At 39.0% G+C, this 16984-nt stretch overlaps 1 protein-coding gene and 1 pseudogene across 5 annotated transcripts in view; both read right to left on the bottom strand.

Annotated features, from left to right (window-relative positions):
• Positions 1 to 16984, bottom strand: part of PHKA1 (phosphorylase kinase regulatory subunit alpha 1) — a 179137-nt gene that overhangs the window by 54056 nt on the left and 108097 nt on the right. The window lies entirely within an intron of this gene.
• On the bottom strand, positions 5355 to 5758 carry LOC138071017 (large ribosomal subunit protein eL31-like; annotated as a pseudogene).

Raw genomic sequence — 16984 nt, 5'->3', positions numbered from 1 at the left:
TGTTACCTGTTGTAGCTTCTCCCTTTTCATTTCTAATTTTATTGATCTGAGTTTTCTCCCCATTTTTCTTGATGAGTCAGGCTAATAGCTTGTAAATTTTGTTTATCTTCTCAAAGAACCAGTTTTATTGGTCTTTGCTCTTGCTTCTTTCATTTCTTTTTCATTTATTTCTGCTCTGTTCTTTATGATTTTTTTTCTTCTACTAACTTTGGGGTTTATTTGTTCTTTTCCTAACTGCTTTAGGGGTAAGGGTAGATTATTCAATGTCACTTTGTTTTTATGAGGTAGGCTTGTATTGCTATAAACTTACCTTTTAGCACTGCTTTTATTGCATCCCACAGGTTTTAAGTTGTCATGTTTTCATTGTCTTTAGTTCTAGGCATTTTTTGATTTCCTTTTTGGTTTCTTCATTGACCTCTTGGCTATTTAGAAGCATATTGCTTAGCCTTCATGTGTTTGTATTTTTACTTTTTCCTCTTTGTAATTGATATCTAATCTTATAGCATTGTGGTGAGAAAAAAATGCATGATACAATTTTTTTAAATTTACTAAGGCTTGATTTGTGACCCAAGATGTGATCTATCCTGGAGAGTATTCCAAATGCACTTGAGAAAAATATATATTCTGCCGTTTTTGGATGGAATGTCCATAGATATCAATTAGTTCTATCTCGTTCAATGTGTCATTTAAAGCCTGCATATCCTTATTAATTTTCTGTCTTGATGATATGTCCATTGGTGTGAGTGGGGTATTAAAGTCCCCCACTATTATTGTGTTACTGTTGATTTCCCCTTTTATAGTTAGCATTTGCCGTATCTATCAAGGTGCTCCTATGCTGGGTTCATACACATTTGTAATTGTTGTATGTTATTCTTGGATTGATCCCTTGATCATTATATCTTATCCTTCCTCATTTCTTGTAATGGTCTTTATTTTAAAGTCTATTTAATCTGATATGAGTAATGCTACTGTTGCTTTGATTTCCATTTGCATGGAATATCTTTTTCCAACCCCTCACTTTCAGTCTGTACGTGCCCTTGGGGTCTGAAGTGGGTCTCTTTTAGGCAGCATACATAGAGGTCTTGTTTTGGTATCCATTCAGCCAACCTGGGTTTTTTGTTGGAACATTTAATCTATTTAAATTTAAGGTAATTATTTATATGTATGATCCTATTACCATTTTCTTAATTGTTTTGGGTTTGATTTTGTAGGTCTTTTCTTTCTCTTGTGTTTCCTGTCTAGAGAAGTTCCTTTAGTATTTGTTGTAGAGCTGGTTTAGTGGTGGTCAATTTTCTTAACTTTTGTTTATCTGTTAAGTTTTTCATTTCTTCATCAAATATGAATGAGATTCTTGCTGGGTAGGATAACCTTGGTTGTAGGTTTTTTCCTTTCATCATTTTAAGTATATACTACCACTCCCTCTGTCCTGCAGAGTTTCTGCTGAAAGATTGTTAACCTTATGGGGATCCCCTTGTATGTTACTTGTTGCTTTTCTGTTGCTCCTTTATATATTTTCTTTGCATTTGATTTTATTAGTTTGGTTAATATGTGTCTTGGTATGATTCTTTTTGGGTTTATCCTATATGGGACTCTCTGGGTTTCCTGGACTTGGGTGGCTATGTCCTTTCTCATGCTAGGGAAGTTTCCAACTATAATCTCAAATATTTTCTCATATCCTTTCTTTTTCTCTTCTTCTTCTGGGACCCCTATAATTTGCATGTTGGTGTACTTAATGTCCAAGAGGTTTCTGAGACTGTCCCCATTTCTTTTCATTCTTCTTTCTGTATTCTGTTCTATTTTGGTTATTTGTACGATTCTATATTCCAACTTACTTATTCTTCTGCTTCAGTTATTCTGCTATTGGTTCCCTCTAGTTATTTTTTATTTCAGTTATTATGTTGTTAATGGTTGATTCTCTGCTCTTTATTTCTTTTACACTTTTCCTAAATGTTTCTTGTATCTTCTCAATTCATGCCTCCATCCTATTTATCTGTGCTTTCATTTTATTTCTGAAGTTTTGAGTCATCTGTACTATCATTACTATGAATTCTGATGTTCCTTGATCTGTTGCATGTTTCTCTGTCTTTTCATTGTGTTTAATTTTCTGTGTTTGAGGTCTCCTTTATATAGGCTGCAAGATCATAGTTCCTCTTACTTGTGGAGTCTGCTCCCATTGTGTGGGTTTGGACCAGTACTTTGTGAAGGTTTCTTGGAGTGGGGGACTGGTTCCTGTGTTCTAGTGGGTAGAGCTTGATGTTGTCCCTGTAAAGGGCAGTTTTGTGCCCAGTGATGTGTTATGGGACTTGGTATAACTTTGGGCAGGCTGTCTGCTAATGGGTAGGGTTGTATTCTTGTTTTGCTAGTTGTTTGGTGTGGGGTGTCTGGTGCTGGAGCTTGCTGGTCTTTGGGTGGGGCCAGATCTTAGTGTCATGATGCAGGCCTTTGGGAGAGTTTTCACTGATTAGTATTCCATGGGGTTGGGAGTTCTCTGGTGGCCCAACGTCTTGGACTTGGGTCTTCTGTCTCAGAAATTCAGGCCTGACCCGTTGCTGGAGGAGCAAGACTTCACAAGCCACAGAACACAGAAGGGATAAAGAAAGAAAGAAATAGCAGATAAAATAAAACCAACCTACAAACAAAAAAGAACAGATAGACAAAACTCCAACACAAATCGTAAAAGCAACATTAATCAGACAGGAATACACAAAGAAACTCACAAACTCACACTCACAAGAAGAAAATAAATGAAAGAGTAAAGAGAGGAACCAAAAAATAAGAGAGAAATCAAACCAGTAAATGAATCCATAAATGAAAACAAAGACTAAAAACTAAAGTAGAAAAAATGCAAAACCAAAAACACAGAAAAAACACAATATAATTAAAAGATGTAAAATTAAGAGGAAAATAAAATGAATTAAAAAAACATTAAAAAAGGAAAAAGTAAGTAAAAAATAAAAAGTAAAGGATTAATAAAAAGGAACAATGATAGAATTAATGAAAAAATATATACATACATACACGTAGAGAGAGAGATAGTAAGAAGAACATTATTCTGTGATGTCAGTTGTCCTTATCACCCAATGTGCTCCATCTGCCTACTCAGGAAATCCTCCAATATTTCTAGGAAGGTCTCTGGACCTGCAGTGGGCACTGTGGGGTCAGCTCCTACTTAGATCTGGCCTTATTCTAGCTTGTTCTTGCTTCCAAAGTCCCCAGAAGCCCACAGTCTCAAGTTAATTGCAGAGATTTAATTCACTGCACCTGCTGCTGCAGGAATGAATTCCTTCCTCTTCTTTGGTCACATAGTCCCTGGTGCTCTGTTTTGGTTTTGGCCCTGCCTTTGCTTGTAGGCCACCCCCCAGAGTCTTTCCTACCCAGACAAGAAAGGGCAAAGGCCCCAGTTTATTAAAGCTCACTTGTTCAGTCAGGCTGGGGAGAGAGAGGGGTATGGCAACTACAATTGGGATGAACAGGGAGTGCCTGTGGTGGTAGAGATCTGCTGGATGCTCGCCCAGTAGAACTGGCCCTAGGCTGTGGGTCCCTAGGAAAAGCCAAGCTGCATAGGCTCCCAGGAAGTTGTGGGTAGTGACCTGTGCCTGTTCTTAGCTTGGCAGCTGATGCGGCAGCCATCATGCCTACCTCTGGGGTCGCAGACCTCAGCCATGTCTTGCCCCTCACCTCTGGCACTCATGCCAGCCGTGGCAGTGGCAGGTCTGTAGGCATGGCCCACCTCTGAGGTCTCAGATTGCACCTGGCTTGTCCCACCTATGGCATTCATGAGGGCGGGGTCCTGCAGTCTGGGAGCTTGTGGAGTTAGAGGTTCTGTGGAGTTAAAGGGTCCCTGCAACAATGATCAAGTCTTGCATCTCTGGCAGACCCAGGCTTTTCACTGGACTCGTTCAGCTGTGTCATACTAGCTACCTCAGAGTATCTTCATGGCAGTCAACCTCAGTCCTCTCTCTGGGGTCTGACCCCTGAACCCTGAGCCTCAGCACCCAGCCCTCAATTGCTGCGGTGGGCATGCAAAGAACTTCTTGGCTGGGAAGTGTTGGCCGGCACTGATCTCTGTGCCAAATTCTCTGTTTTATCTTCCATGAACTTGTTTCTGTGCTCCCCTCTGAGGTTCTGAAGCTCCCCCTGACCCTGCCTATGAAGGGGTTTCTGAGTGTAAGAAACTTTTCCTCCTTCACAGCTCCCTCCCCAAGGTGCAGGGCCCTTCCAATTTTCTTTGTCTCTATTTTCCTATTGCCTTTTTCCTGTTACTTTATGTGGAGTCTAGCTTGCCTTTTTGGAAGTCTGAGGTCTTCCGCCAGGCTTCAGCAGGTGTTATATAGGTGTTCCAGATGTAGATATATTGCTGATGTATTTCTGGGGAGGAAGATGATCTCCATGTCTTCAGTTCAGTCACTCAGTCGTGTCTGACTCTTTGTGACCCCATGAATCGCAGCACACCAGGCCTCCCTGTCCATCACCAACTCCCGGAGTCTACCCAAACCCGTGTCCATCGAGTCGGTGATGCCATCCAACCATCTCATCCTCTGTCGTCACCTTCTCCTCCTGCCCTCAATCTTTCCCAGCATCAGGGTCTTTTCAAATGAGTCAGCTCTTTGCATCAGGTGGCCAAAGTATTGGAGTTTCAGCTTCCACATCAGTCCTTCCAATGAATACCCAGGACTGATCTCCTTTAGGATGGACTGGTTGGATCTCCTTGCAGTCCAAAGGACTCTCAAGAGTCTTCTCCAACACCACAGTTCAAAAGCATCAACTCTTCAGTGCTCAGCTTTCTTTATAGTCCAACTCTCACATCCATACATGACCACTGGAAAAACCATAGCCTTGACTAGATGGACCTTTGTTGGCAAAGTAATGTCTCTGCTTTTGAATATGCTGTCTAGGTTGGTCATAACATTCCAAGGAGTAAGCGTCTTTTAATTTCATGGCTGCAGTCACCATCTGCAGTGACTTTGGAGCCCAGAAAAATAAAGTCAGCTACTGTTTCCACTGTTTACCCATCTATTTCCCATGAAGTGATGGGACCGGATGCCATGATCTTCGTTTTCTGAATGTTGAGTTTTAAGCCAACCTTTTCACTCTCCTCTTTCACTTTCATCAAGAGGCTCTTTAGTTCTTCTTCACTTTCTGCCATAAAGGTGTCATCTGCATATCTGAGGTTATTGATATTTCTCCCGGCAATCTTGATTCCAGCTTGTGCTTCATCCAGGCAGGCATTTCTCATGATGTACTCTGCATAGAAGTTAAATAAGCAGGGTGACAATATACAGCCTTGACATACTCCTTTTCCTATTTGGAACCAGCCTGTTGTTCCATGTCCATGTCGTACTCTTCTGATATCTTCACCCTCTCCTCTCAAAAACATTATTTGACAAGCAATGGTTAGTTCTCATCCATATAAACTGTAGATTTTTGAAAGTGGTGACAGGTACATAGGTAATCAATGCATAGAAGTTATTTGGTGAATCTTCATTGCATTTTCTGGACAAGTGCACATGGATATGATACTGGACATTCCTTATTCCTCTGGTCGAGACAGCTTTGTTGAGCCTGGTGTCAATGCCTACGTCTGGAGTTCCCATCTCCTTCATGGCAAATTTCCAGGTTTCTTTGAGTGCCTGTGGAGCATGCTTCTTGAAATACACTCCATGAATGTGCTAGTGAATGCTGATAGTGTATTCTCTGGTCGCCACCTTTTGATGGTGGATTGGCCCTTCTTCTCACCACCCTTCTTTGCAGGAGCCATTCTTCTGGGCTTGGGTTGGGAAGCTCTTTTCCCATGTTTTAAAGAATCTTTTCTTTTTCTCAGTTGATGTTCAAGGGCTGTTTATGCTTTGTGATTATTACCCTTTTCTCCATCATATGAATGGCAAATACTTCACCTACTTTATTATTTGCCTTTCAACCTCAACCACACTTCAGTTTTGTATAAAATGTTTAGAAAAAAAATATTTAGATTTTCATGTTTTAAAATTTGTCAGTTTTTCCTTTTTGTGTCTTGCAAAGTATAGCCTTCTTCAGTCCAAAATCTCAAAAACATTCTACCATACTTTCTCCTAATACTTTTATAGTTTCTTCTTGTTGCTTAGCTTTTCAATCTAGTAAGAACCTAATTTTGGATAAAATGTAAGGTACAAGGCTAAGTGAATGATTTTCTCAAATGTATTTATTTATATTTTTGCCTCTATTTGGATTGCTATCTTTACCATTATTGTAATGCTAATGGATTTATTTTCTCTCATTATTTTTAGTTTTTTTAAGATCCAGTTATTCTTGTACACTTTCTCTTCCATATGCAATACATATTCAACCTGTTCATAAAAATTTGTCTCTTTATTTTAACTTGGAATTCACTGAACTGATAGAGTAATTAATTAATTAATTATTTTGGTGCTGTTAGAAAAAAATTTTTTAATTGGAAGATAATTGTTTTACAATGTTGTGGATTAATTTAATAAGAATTGACATCTTCTAAAAAAGAACAGATATCTTTTCAATATTAACTATTTCCACCTAGCAACATGGTATGTCTCACTAGTAATTAAAATCTTCTTTTGTGCTTTTCACTAGCTTTATAATTTTTTTACATAATTTTATGCATATTTCTTATTAAGCTTATTCTTATTTACTTTTTCAGAAAACTTGTCAATTTTTTCTAGATTTATAAAATTGTACTTGATATTCTTTTATAAATTTTAAAGCCTCTTCCATTTGTTTCTATACCCCCTTTCTCATTCTTAATATAATTTTACTATCTATGTTTTTCTCATTATTCTGAAGTCTACTTTATTACATATTAATATGGCCACTTCTAATTTTTATAATTAATTTTACATGGCATATTTTCCACTATTTTTATTCTAGTCTCTACCTATATTGTTACATATGAGGTAAATTTCATGGAGACAGATATATGTGGGTCATTTAAAAATCTACTCTGTCAATCTCAGTCTTTTAATGGGTGTATTTAGGCTATTTACAGTAAATGTAATTATTGATATGTTAGGAATAAGTATGCCATTTTTACTTACTGTTTTTTTGTTTGTTCCTCTGTTCTATTTTCTTCTTCCTGCCTTCTAAAACAAAAGAACTTCATTTTGATTTATCTATAGTGTTTTTACCCTATCGCCTTGTATAGACTTCTATTGTGGCTCAGCTGGTAAAGAATCTGCCTGTATTGTGGGAGACCTGGGTTCAATTCTTGGGTTGGGAAGATCCCAGGGATAAGGGAAAGGCTACACAGTCCAGTATCCTGGCCTGGAGAATTCCATGGACGATAGAGTCAGACATGACTGAGCGACTTTCATTTTCACTTTCATAGACTTCTTAGTGGTTACTCTAGGTATTAAATAATATATAAAAACAGTTCAGATCAGTCGCTTGGTCTTTGCAACCCCCTGCACTGCAGCACACCAGGCTTCCCTATTCAACACCAACTCCCAGAGTCTACCCAAACTCATGTATATTGAGTTGGTGATTCCATTCAACCATCTCATCCTCCGTCGTCCCCTTCTCCTCCCACCTTCAATCATTCCCAGCATAAGGGTCTTTTCAAATAAGTCAGTTCTTCCCATCAAGTGGCCAAAGTATTGGAGTTTCAGCTTCAATATCAGTCTTTCCAGTGAATATTCGGGACTGATTTCCTTTAGGATGGACTGGTTGGATCTCCTTGCAGTCCAAGGGACTCTCAAGAGTCTTCTCCAACACCACAGTTCAAAGCATCAATTCTTTGGCACTCAGCTTTATTTATAGTGGGACTTCCCTGGTGGCTCAGATGGTAAAGCATCTCTCTACAATGCAGGAGACCCGGGTTCGAGCCCTGGGTTGGGAAGATCCCCTGGAGAAGGAAATGGCAATCCATTCCAGTACTATTGCCTAGAAAATCCCATGGACAGAGGAGCCTAGTAGGCCCCAGTCTATGGGGTCACAAAGAGTCAGACACGACTGAGTGACTTCACTTCACTTTACTTCACTTCACTTTCTTTATAGTCTAACTCACATCCATACATGACTACTAGAAAAACCAATGCTTTGACTAGATGGACCTTTGTGGGCAAAGTAATGTCTCTGCTTTTTAATATGCTGTCTAGGTTGGTCAGAACTTTTCTTCCGAGGAGCAAGCGTCTTTAAATTTTGTGGCTGCAATCACCAACTTCAGTGATTTTGGAGCTCCAAAATATAAAGTCTCTCACTGTTTCCACTGTTTCTCCATCTGTTTGCCATGACGTGATGGGGCTGGATCCCATGATCATTGTTTTTTGAATGTTGAGTTTTAAGACAGCTTTTTCACTCTCCTCTTTCACTTTCATCAAGAGGCTCTTTAGAGACACAGATGTATAGAACAGTCTATTGGACTCTGTGGGAGAGGGCGAGGGTGGAATGATATGGGAGAATGGCGTTGAAACATGTATATTATCGTATGAGAAATGGATCTCCAGTCCAGGTTCAATGCATGAGACATGGTGCTCGGGGGTGGTGCACTGGGATGACCCAGGAGAATGGGATAGGGAGGGAGGTGGGAGGGAGATTCAGGATGGGGAACACATGCACACCCGTGGCAGATTTCATGTCAATGTATGGCAAAACCACTACAATACTGTAAAATAATTAGCCTCCAATTAAATAAATTTATATTAAAAAAATTAAACATAAAAAGAGGTTCTTTAGTTATTCTTCATTTTCTGTCATAAGGGTGGTGTTATCTGCATATCTAAGGTTATTGATATTTCTCCTGGCAATCTTGATTCCAGCTTGTGCTTCATCCAGGCAGGCATTTCTCATGATGTACTCTGCATATAAGTTAAATAAGCAGAGTGACAATATACAGCCTTGACATACTCCTTTCCTGATTTGGAACCAGTCTGTTGTTCCATGTTCAGTTATAACTATTGCTTCTTGACCTGCATACAGATTTCTCAGGAGGCAGGTCAGATGGTCTGGTATTCCCATCTCTTTCAGAATTTTCCACAGTTTATTGTGATCCACACAGTCAAAGGGTTTGGCATAGAAAATAAAGCAGAAGTAGATGTTTTTCTGGAACTCTCTTGCTGTTTCAGTGATCCAACAGATGTTGGCAATTTGATCTCTGATTCCTTTGCCTTTTCTAAATCCAATGTGAACATCTGGAAGTTAACATTCACGTACTGTTGAAGCCTGGCTTGGAGAATTTTTATCATTACCTTGCTAGCATGTGAGATGAGTGCAATTGTGTTTTGAATAGTCTTTGGAATTGGAAAGAAAACTGACCTTTTCCAGTCCTGTGGCCACTGCTGAGTTTTCCAAATTTGCTGTCATATTGAGAGCAGCACTTTCACAGCATCATCTTTTAGGATTTGAAATAGCTCAACTGGAATTCCATCATGTCCACTAGTTTTGTTCACAGTGATGCTTCCTAAGACCCACTTGACTTTGCATTCCAGGATGTGTGGCTCTAGGTAAAGTGATCACACAATCGTGATTATCTGGGTCATGAAGATCTTTTTTTGTATAGTTATTCTGTGTATTCTTCCCAACTCTTCTTAATGTCTTCTGCTTCTGTTAGGTCCATACTATTTCTGTGCTTTATTGTGCCCATTTTTGCATGAAATGTTCCCTTGGTATCTCTGATTTTCTCATTCTATTGTTTTCCTCTATTTCTTTGCACTGATACTTAGGAAGGCTTTCTTATCTCTCCTTGCTACTCTTTGGAACTCTGCATTCAAATGGGTATATCTTTTCTTTTCTCCTTTGCCTTTCATTTCTCTTCTTTTCACAGCTATTTGTAAGGCCTCCTAAGACAACCATCTTTACCTTTCTGTATTTATTTTTCTTGGGGATGTTCTTGATCACTGCCTTCTGTATAATGTCACGAACCTCCATCGACAGTTCTTCAGGTACTCTATCAGATGTAATCCCTTGAATCTACATGTCACTATCACTGTATAATCATAAGGGATTTCATTTAGGTCATATCTGAATGGTCTAGTGGTTTTCCCTACTTTCTTCAATTTAAGTCTGAATTTGGCTATAAGGACTTCATGATCTGAGCCACAGTCAGCTCCCAGTCTTACTTTTGCTGACTGTATACAGCTTCTGCAGCTTTGGCTGCAAAGAATATAATCAATCTGATTTTGGTATTGACCATCTGGTGATGTCCATGTGTAGAGTCTTCTCTTGTGTTGTTGGAAGAGGATGTTTGCTATGACCAGTGCATTCTTCTGGCAAAACTCTGCTATCCTTTACCCTGCTTCATTTTGTATTCCAAGGCCAAATCTGTCTGTTACTCCAGGTATTTCTTGACTTCCTACTTTTGCATTCTAGTCCCCTATATTGAAAAGGACATCTTTTGGCGGTGTTAATTCTAGAAGGTCTTGTAGGTCTTCATCAGTTCAGTTGAGTCACTCAGTAGTGTCCGACTCTTTGCAATTGCATGAATCGCAGCACGCCAGGCCTCTCTGTCCATCACCAACTCCCGGAGTTCACTCAGACTCACCTCCATCGAGTCAGTGATGCCATCCAGCCATCTCATCCTCTGCGCCCCCTTCTCCTCCCGCCCCCAATCCCTCCAGGCATCAGAGTCTTTTCCAGTGAGTCAACTCTTCGCATGAGATGGCCAAAGTACTGGAGTTTCAGCTTTAGCATCATTCGCTCCAAAGAAATTCCAGGGTTGATCTCCTTCAGAATGGGCTGGTTGGATCTCTTTGCAGTCCAAGGGACTCTCAAGAGTCTTCTCCAACACCACAGTTGAAAAGCATCAATTCTTTGACGCTCAGACTTCTTCACAGTCCAACTCTCACATCCATACATGACCACTGGAAAAACCATAGCCTTGACTAGACGGACCTTAGTCGGCAAAGTCATGTCTCTGCTTTTGAATATACTATCTAGGTTGGTCATAACTTTCTTCCAAGGAGTAAGCGTCTTTTAATTTCATGGCTGCAATCACCATCTGCAGTGATTTTGGAGCCCCCCAAAATAAAGTCTGACACTGTTTCCACTGTTTCCCCATCTATTTCCCATGGAGTGATGGGACCGGATGCCATGATCTTCGTTTTCTGAATGTTGAGCTTTAAGCCAACCTTTTCACTCTCCTCTTTCACTTTCATCAAGAGGCTTTTAAGCTCCTCTTCACTTTCTGCCATAAGGGTGGTGTCATCTGCATATCTGAGGTGATTGATATTTCTCCTGGCAATCTTGATTCCAGCTTGTGTTTCTTCCAGTCCAGCATTTCTCATGATGTACTCTGCATAGAAGTTAAATAAACAGGGTGACAACATACAGCCTTGACGTACTCCTTTTCCTATTTGGAACCAGTCTGTTGTTCCATGTCCAGTTCTAACTGTTGCTTCCTCCCCTGCATACAGATTTCTCAAGAGGCAGGTCAGGTGGTCTGGTATTCCCATCTCTCTCAGAATTTTCCACAGTTTATTGTGATCCACACAGTCAACAGGTTTGGCATAGTCAATAAAGCAGAAATAGATGTTTTTCTCGGACTCTCTTGCTTTTTCCATGATCCAGCAGATGTTGGCAATTTGATCTCTGGTTCCTCTGCCTCTTCTAAAACCAGCTTGAACATCAGGATGTTCATGGTTCACGTATTGCTGAAACCTGGCTTGGAGAATTTTGAGCATTACTTTACTAGTGTGTGAGATGAGTGTAATTGTGTGGTAGTTTGAGCATTCTTTGGCATTGCCTTTCTTTGGGATTGGAATGAAAACTGACCTTTTCCAGTCCTGTGGCCACTGCTGAGTTTTCCAAATTTGCTGGAATATTGAGTGCAGCACCTTCACAGCATCATCTTTCAGGATTTGAAACAGCTCAACTGGAATTCCATCACCTCCACTAGCTTTGTTTGTAGTGATGCTTTCTAAGGCCCACTTGACTTCACATTCCAGGATATCTGGCTCTAGATGAGTGATCACACCTTCATGATTATCTGGGTCATGAAGATCTTGTTTGTACAGTTGTTCTGTGTATTCTTGCCACCTCTTCTTAATATCTTCTACTTCTGTTAGGTCCAGACCATTTCTGTCCTTTATCGAGCCCATCTTTGCATGAAATGTTCCCTTGGTATCTCTAATTTTCTTGAAGAGATCTCTAGGCTTTCCCATTCTGTTCTTTTCCTCTATTTCTTTGCATTGATCACTGAGGAAGGCTTTCTTATCTCTTCTTGCTATTCTCTGGAACTCTGCATTCAGATGTTTATATCTTTCCTTTTCTCCTTTGCTTTTCTCCTCTCTTCTTTTCACAGCTATTTCTAAGGCCTCCCCAGACAGCCATTAGCTTTTTTGCATTTCTTTCCCATGGGGATGGTCTTGATCCCTGTCTCCTGTACAATGTCATGAACCTCAGTCCATAGTTCATCAGGCACTCTATCTATCAGATCTAGGCCCTTAAATCTATTTCTCACTTCCACTGTATAATCACAAGGGATTTGATTTAGGTCACACCTGAATGGTCTAGTGGTTTTCCCTACTTTCTTCAATTTGAGTCTGAATTTGGTAATAAGGAGTTCATGATCTTAGCCACAGTCAGCTCCTGGTCTTGTTTTTGTTGATTGTATAGAGCTTCTCCATCTTTGGCTGCAAAGAATATAATCAATCTGATTTCGGTGTTGACCATCTGGTGATGTCCATGTGTAGGGTCTTGCCTTGTGTTGTTGGAAGAGGGTGTTTGCTATGACCAGTGCATTTTCTTGCAAAACTGTATTAGTTTTTGCCCTGCTTCATTCCACTTTCCAAGGCCAAATTTGCCTGTTACTCCAGGTGTTTCTTGACTTCCTACTTTTGCATTCCAGTCCCCTATAATGAAAAGGATATCTTTTTTGGGTGTTAGTTCTAAAAGGTCTTGTAAGTTTTCATAAAACCATTCAATTTCAGCTTCTTCAGTGTTACTGGTTGGGGCATAGACTTGGATAACTGTGATATTGAATGGTTTTCCTTGGAAAGAACAGAGATCATTCTGTTGTTTTTGAGATTGCACCAAGTACTGCATTTTGAACTCTTTTGTTGACTATGAGGGCTACTTTGTTTCTTCTAAGGGATTCCTGCCCGCAGTAGTAGATATAATGGTCATCTGAGTTAAATTCACCCATTCCAGTCCATTTTAGTTCGCTGACTCCTAAAATGTCGATGTTTACTCTTGCCATCTCTTGTTTGACCACTTCCAATTTGCCTTGATTCCTGGACCTAACATTCCAGGTTCCTATGCAATATTGCTCTTTACTGCATCTGACTTTACTTCCATCACCAGTCACATCCACAACTGGATGTTGTTTTTGCTTTGGCTCCATCTCTTCATTCTTTCTGGAGTTAGTTCTCCACTGATCTCCAGTAGCATATTGGGCACTACCGACCTGGGGACTTCATCTTTCAGCCTCCTATTTTCTTGCTGTTTCATACTGTTATGGGGTTCTCAATACATGAATACTGAAGTAGTTTGCCATTCCCTTTTCCAGTGGACCACATTTTGTCAGAACTCTCCACCATGATGACCCGTCCCTCTTGGGTGGCCCTACATGGCATGGTTCACAGTTCATTGAGTTAGACAAGGCTTTGGTCCATGTGATCAGATTGGTTATTTTTCTGTGATTGTGGTTTTCATTCAAATATACATTATATATATATATATACAAACATAGATTATATATATATATATATATCACTATTAGTGTAAACATTTTACTAGTTAAAATGATGTGTAAAAACTTTTTTTCCTTTTCAGTCCCTTACCTCCCCCAATCTATAATATAATTGCATTAGAGCCTGGCACTCTGTGATAATCTAGAGGGATGGAATGGGGGAGGGAGGGAAGTTTAAGAGGGAAGGGATATATATATATATATATTTATTGATATATAAATATATATATATATATATAATCAGGGATATATACATACATATAAAATTATGACTGATTTGCATTGATGTACAGCAGAGAGGACCACAACACTGTAAACCAATTATCCTCCAGAAAATAAATAAAAAGAAAAGAAGAAATAGAAACAATATATAATTTCATTGAAGATCTCTTCTACAACTCTGAGAACCACATCAGTGTTATATTTTTTGCTTCAAATGTCAAACATAATTTAGAAAACTGAAGGGGAGAAACTTTATTGTATTTATCTGTATTCTTACTCTTTCCATTGTTCTTTTTCTTGCTTGATGTTCCAATATTTTATCTTGTATTATTTCCTTTTCATTTCAAGAACTTCCTTTAAGCCTTTCTTTTAAAGCAGATCCCCTTCAAAGAAATTCATTTAGTTTTGTTTCACCCGAGAGTGTCTATTTTTCCCCTTTATTCTTCAAGTACATTTTTATTGGATACAGAATTCTTAGTTTATAATTCTTTCCTTTAAGCACTTGAAAAAATATTATGTCAGTTCCCTCTGTTCTCCATGGATTTTGGTGAAATCTGCTGTCATTCTAATTGTTTTTCCATATAGGTGAGGTATCATTTGTCTTACTGCTTTCCAGTTTTTTTCTTTTTCTTTAATTTTCAGGAGTTTGATCATTATGTTTTGGCATCGATTTCTTTGAGTTTATACTGTTTGGGACTCTCTCAGCTTTTTAAATTTGCAGGTTTACGCCTTTTGCATTTTTTTCAGCCATATTAGCTGGGATACTTTTTTTCAGCCTTATATTCTTTTTCCTTTCCTTCTGAAACTCATAACATGAATGTTAGATCTTTCGTAATATGAATGTTAGTCCCATAGGTCTCTGAGGCTCTGTTACATTTCTTCAGTTTAATTTTACTCTTGTTCACTTCTGTCTTCAACTTCAATCTATTCATTCTTCTACTAAGCCTATCCAGTGAGCTTTTCATTTCAGTTGTAGTTTTCAATTCTAAAACTTTCATTTGGTTATCTCTTCAATTTCTTTACTGAGCATTTCTATTTCTTTGCTGAGACTTTCTACTTTCAGGTTTAAAGTGTGGTTGCAATTGCTTGGTTGGAGAAGGAAATTACAACCCACTCTAGTATTCTTGCCTGGAGAATCCCATGGACAGAGAAGCCTGGAGGGTTATAGTCCATAGGGTCGCAAGAGTCAGATATGACTTAGTGACTAACCACCACCACCAATTGCTTGGTAAACTTTTATGATGACTGCCTTAAAATCTTTCTCATAATTCTAACATCTTTGTGATCTTGGTATTGGTGTCTGTTGATCATCTTTTCTCATTGAAGTTGAGATTTTCCTGGGCATTGGTATGAATGATTTTCTACTGTATTCTGGAATTTTGGGGTATCATCTTATAAGATTCTGGATCTTATTGAATCTTCAGATTCAGCAAGTCTTCTCTGATACTGGGCAGCAGTTAAGGGAGCATTGCCTTGTTACTGCCAGGTGGGTGTGGAAGAGGTTCTTCTACTGTTCACTAATGACGAAAGTCTGAGCTCCCCACAAGTATGTCTCAGATACAGTCCTTAAGGAGGGAGGTGTGCCTCTTCACAGCTGTGTGAAGGCAATAGTCTAGGTTCTCCACCTAGCCTTGCTGACAGTGATGGGAATGGGGTGTAGTTTTTTTGCTTGTCATTTGGATGGATTAGAACATTTAATTGTCTAGAAGCTTTCTGTCTGGCTAGGCTGCCTTTTCCCTGTTCTTTGGACTAAAGGGAGAAAGTTTTTCCTGGAACTTTTAAAATTTGTACCCATTTGTGTTTCTGGGATGATAACTTCTCCAGCATCCAATCCACAATATATGAGGCAGAAGGAAAGCCCAGGAAATTCACTGTTGTGTCATTTCTTAAGTTCAAAGTCTTCTTTCTTTTTTCCAACTTTCCAAGTCTTCTTATGTTTGTATTATAGTAATGTCCTGAATTTAGGCTATACATAGCAGGAAGAATAGGGAAAAGTATGTCTATTCCTTTTCATCTGGAAACAGAACTTTTTTTTTCCAAAGTGAAAATATTCAAGAAAATGAAAATTTCTAAATATTACTTTGACCAAATCTCAAGTTTTGATAAGTAGTGGTACCATTTTTCATTTTAAAACACTAAATAATTTTAACTTGGATTTCCTCTTTATTTCTTTCTCTTTTTTTTTAAATTTCCTCTTTAATTGAAGAATTATTTGCAAAAATTTTAATTCCTTCATGGTCAGGTTTTTTAGAAATTGTTTTGTTTTAATTAGTTTTATGGCCTATGTCTGGCAAAATCATCTATATTATTTATACTTAAAAAATAAACATTCTTTGTATGTTCTGATTTCTGGATTTCTTTCTGTTTCATATAAACACAGAGTTTGTTAATTTTCTATATCTTTAATTATTTTTGTGTAATTGATCTGTGACATTATGATTCAGTTCAGTTCAGTCCAGTCATGCAGTCATGTCCGACTCTTTGCAACCCCATGGACCACAGCACGCCAGGCCTCCCTGTCCATCACCAACTCCCGGAGCTTATTCAAACTCATGTCCACTGAGTCAGTGATGCCATCCAACCATCTATCCTTTGTTGTCCGCTTATCCTCCCACCTTCAATCTTTCCCAGCATCAGGGTCTTTTCAAATGAGTCAGTTCTTCCCATCAGGTGGCCAACGTATTGGAGTTTCAGCTTCAACATCAGTCCTTCCAATGAATATTCAGGACTGACTTCCCTTAGGATGGACTGGTTGGATCTCCTTGCTGTCTAAGCGACTCTCAAGAGTCTTCTCCAACAGCACAGTTCAAAACCATCAATTCTTCAGTGCTCAGCTTTCTTTATGATCCAACTCTCACATCCAGACATGACTACTGGAGAAACCAAGGGCTTGACTATACAGATCTTTGTCAGTAAAGAAATGTCTCTGCTTTTTAATATGTTGTCTAGGTTTGTCATAGCTTTTCTTCCAAGGAGCAAGCATCTTTTAATTTCATGGCTGCAGCCACCATATGCAGTGATTTTGGAGCCCAAGAAAATAATGTCTGCCACTGTTTCTATTGTTTCCTCATCTATTTGCCATGAAATGATGGGACCTGATGCCAAAATCTTAGCTTTTTGAATGTTGAGTTT

This window comes from Capricornis sumatraensis, chromosome X, assembly GCF_032405125.1.
Source record: "Capricornis sumatraensis isolate serow.1 chromosome X, serow.2, whole genome shotgun sequence".
NCBI classification, from domain to species: domain Eukaryota; kingdom Metazoa; phylum Chordata; class Mammalia; order Artiodactyla; family Bovidae; genus Capricornis; species Capricornis sumatraensis.
This window is presented reverse-complemented; position numbering and strand designations above follow the sequence as displayed.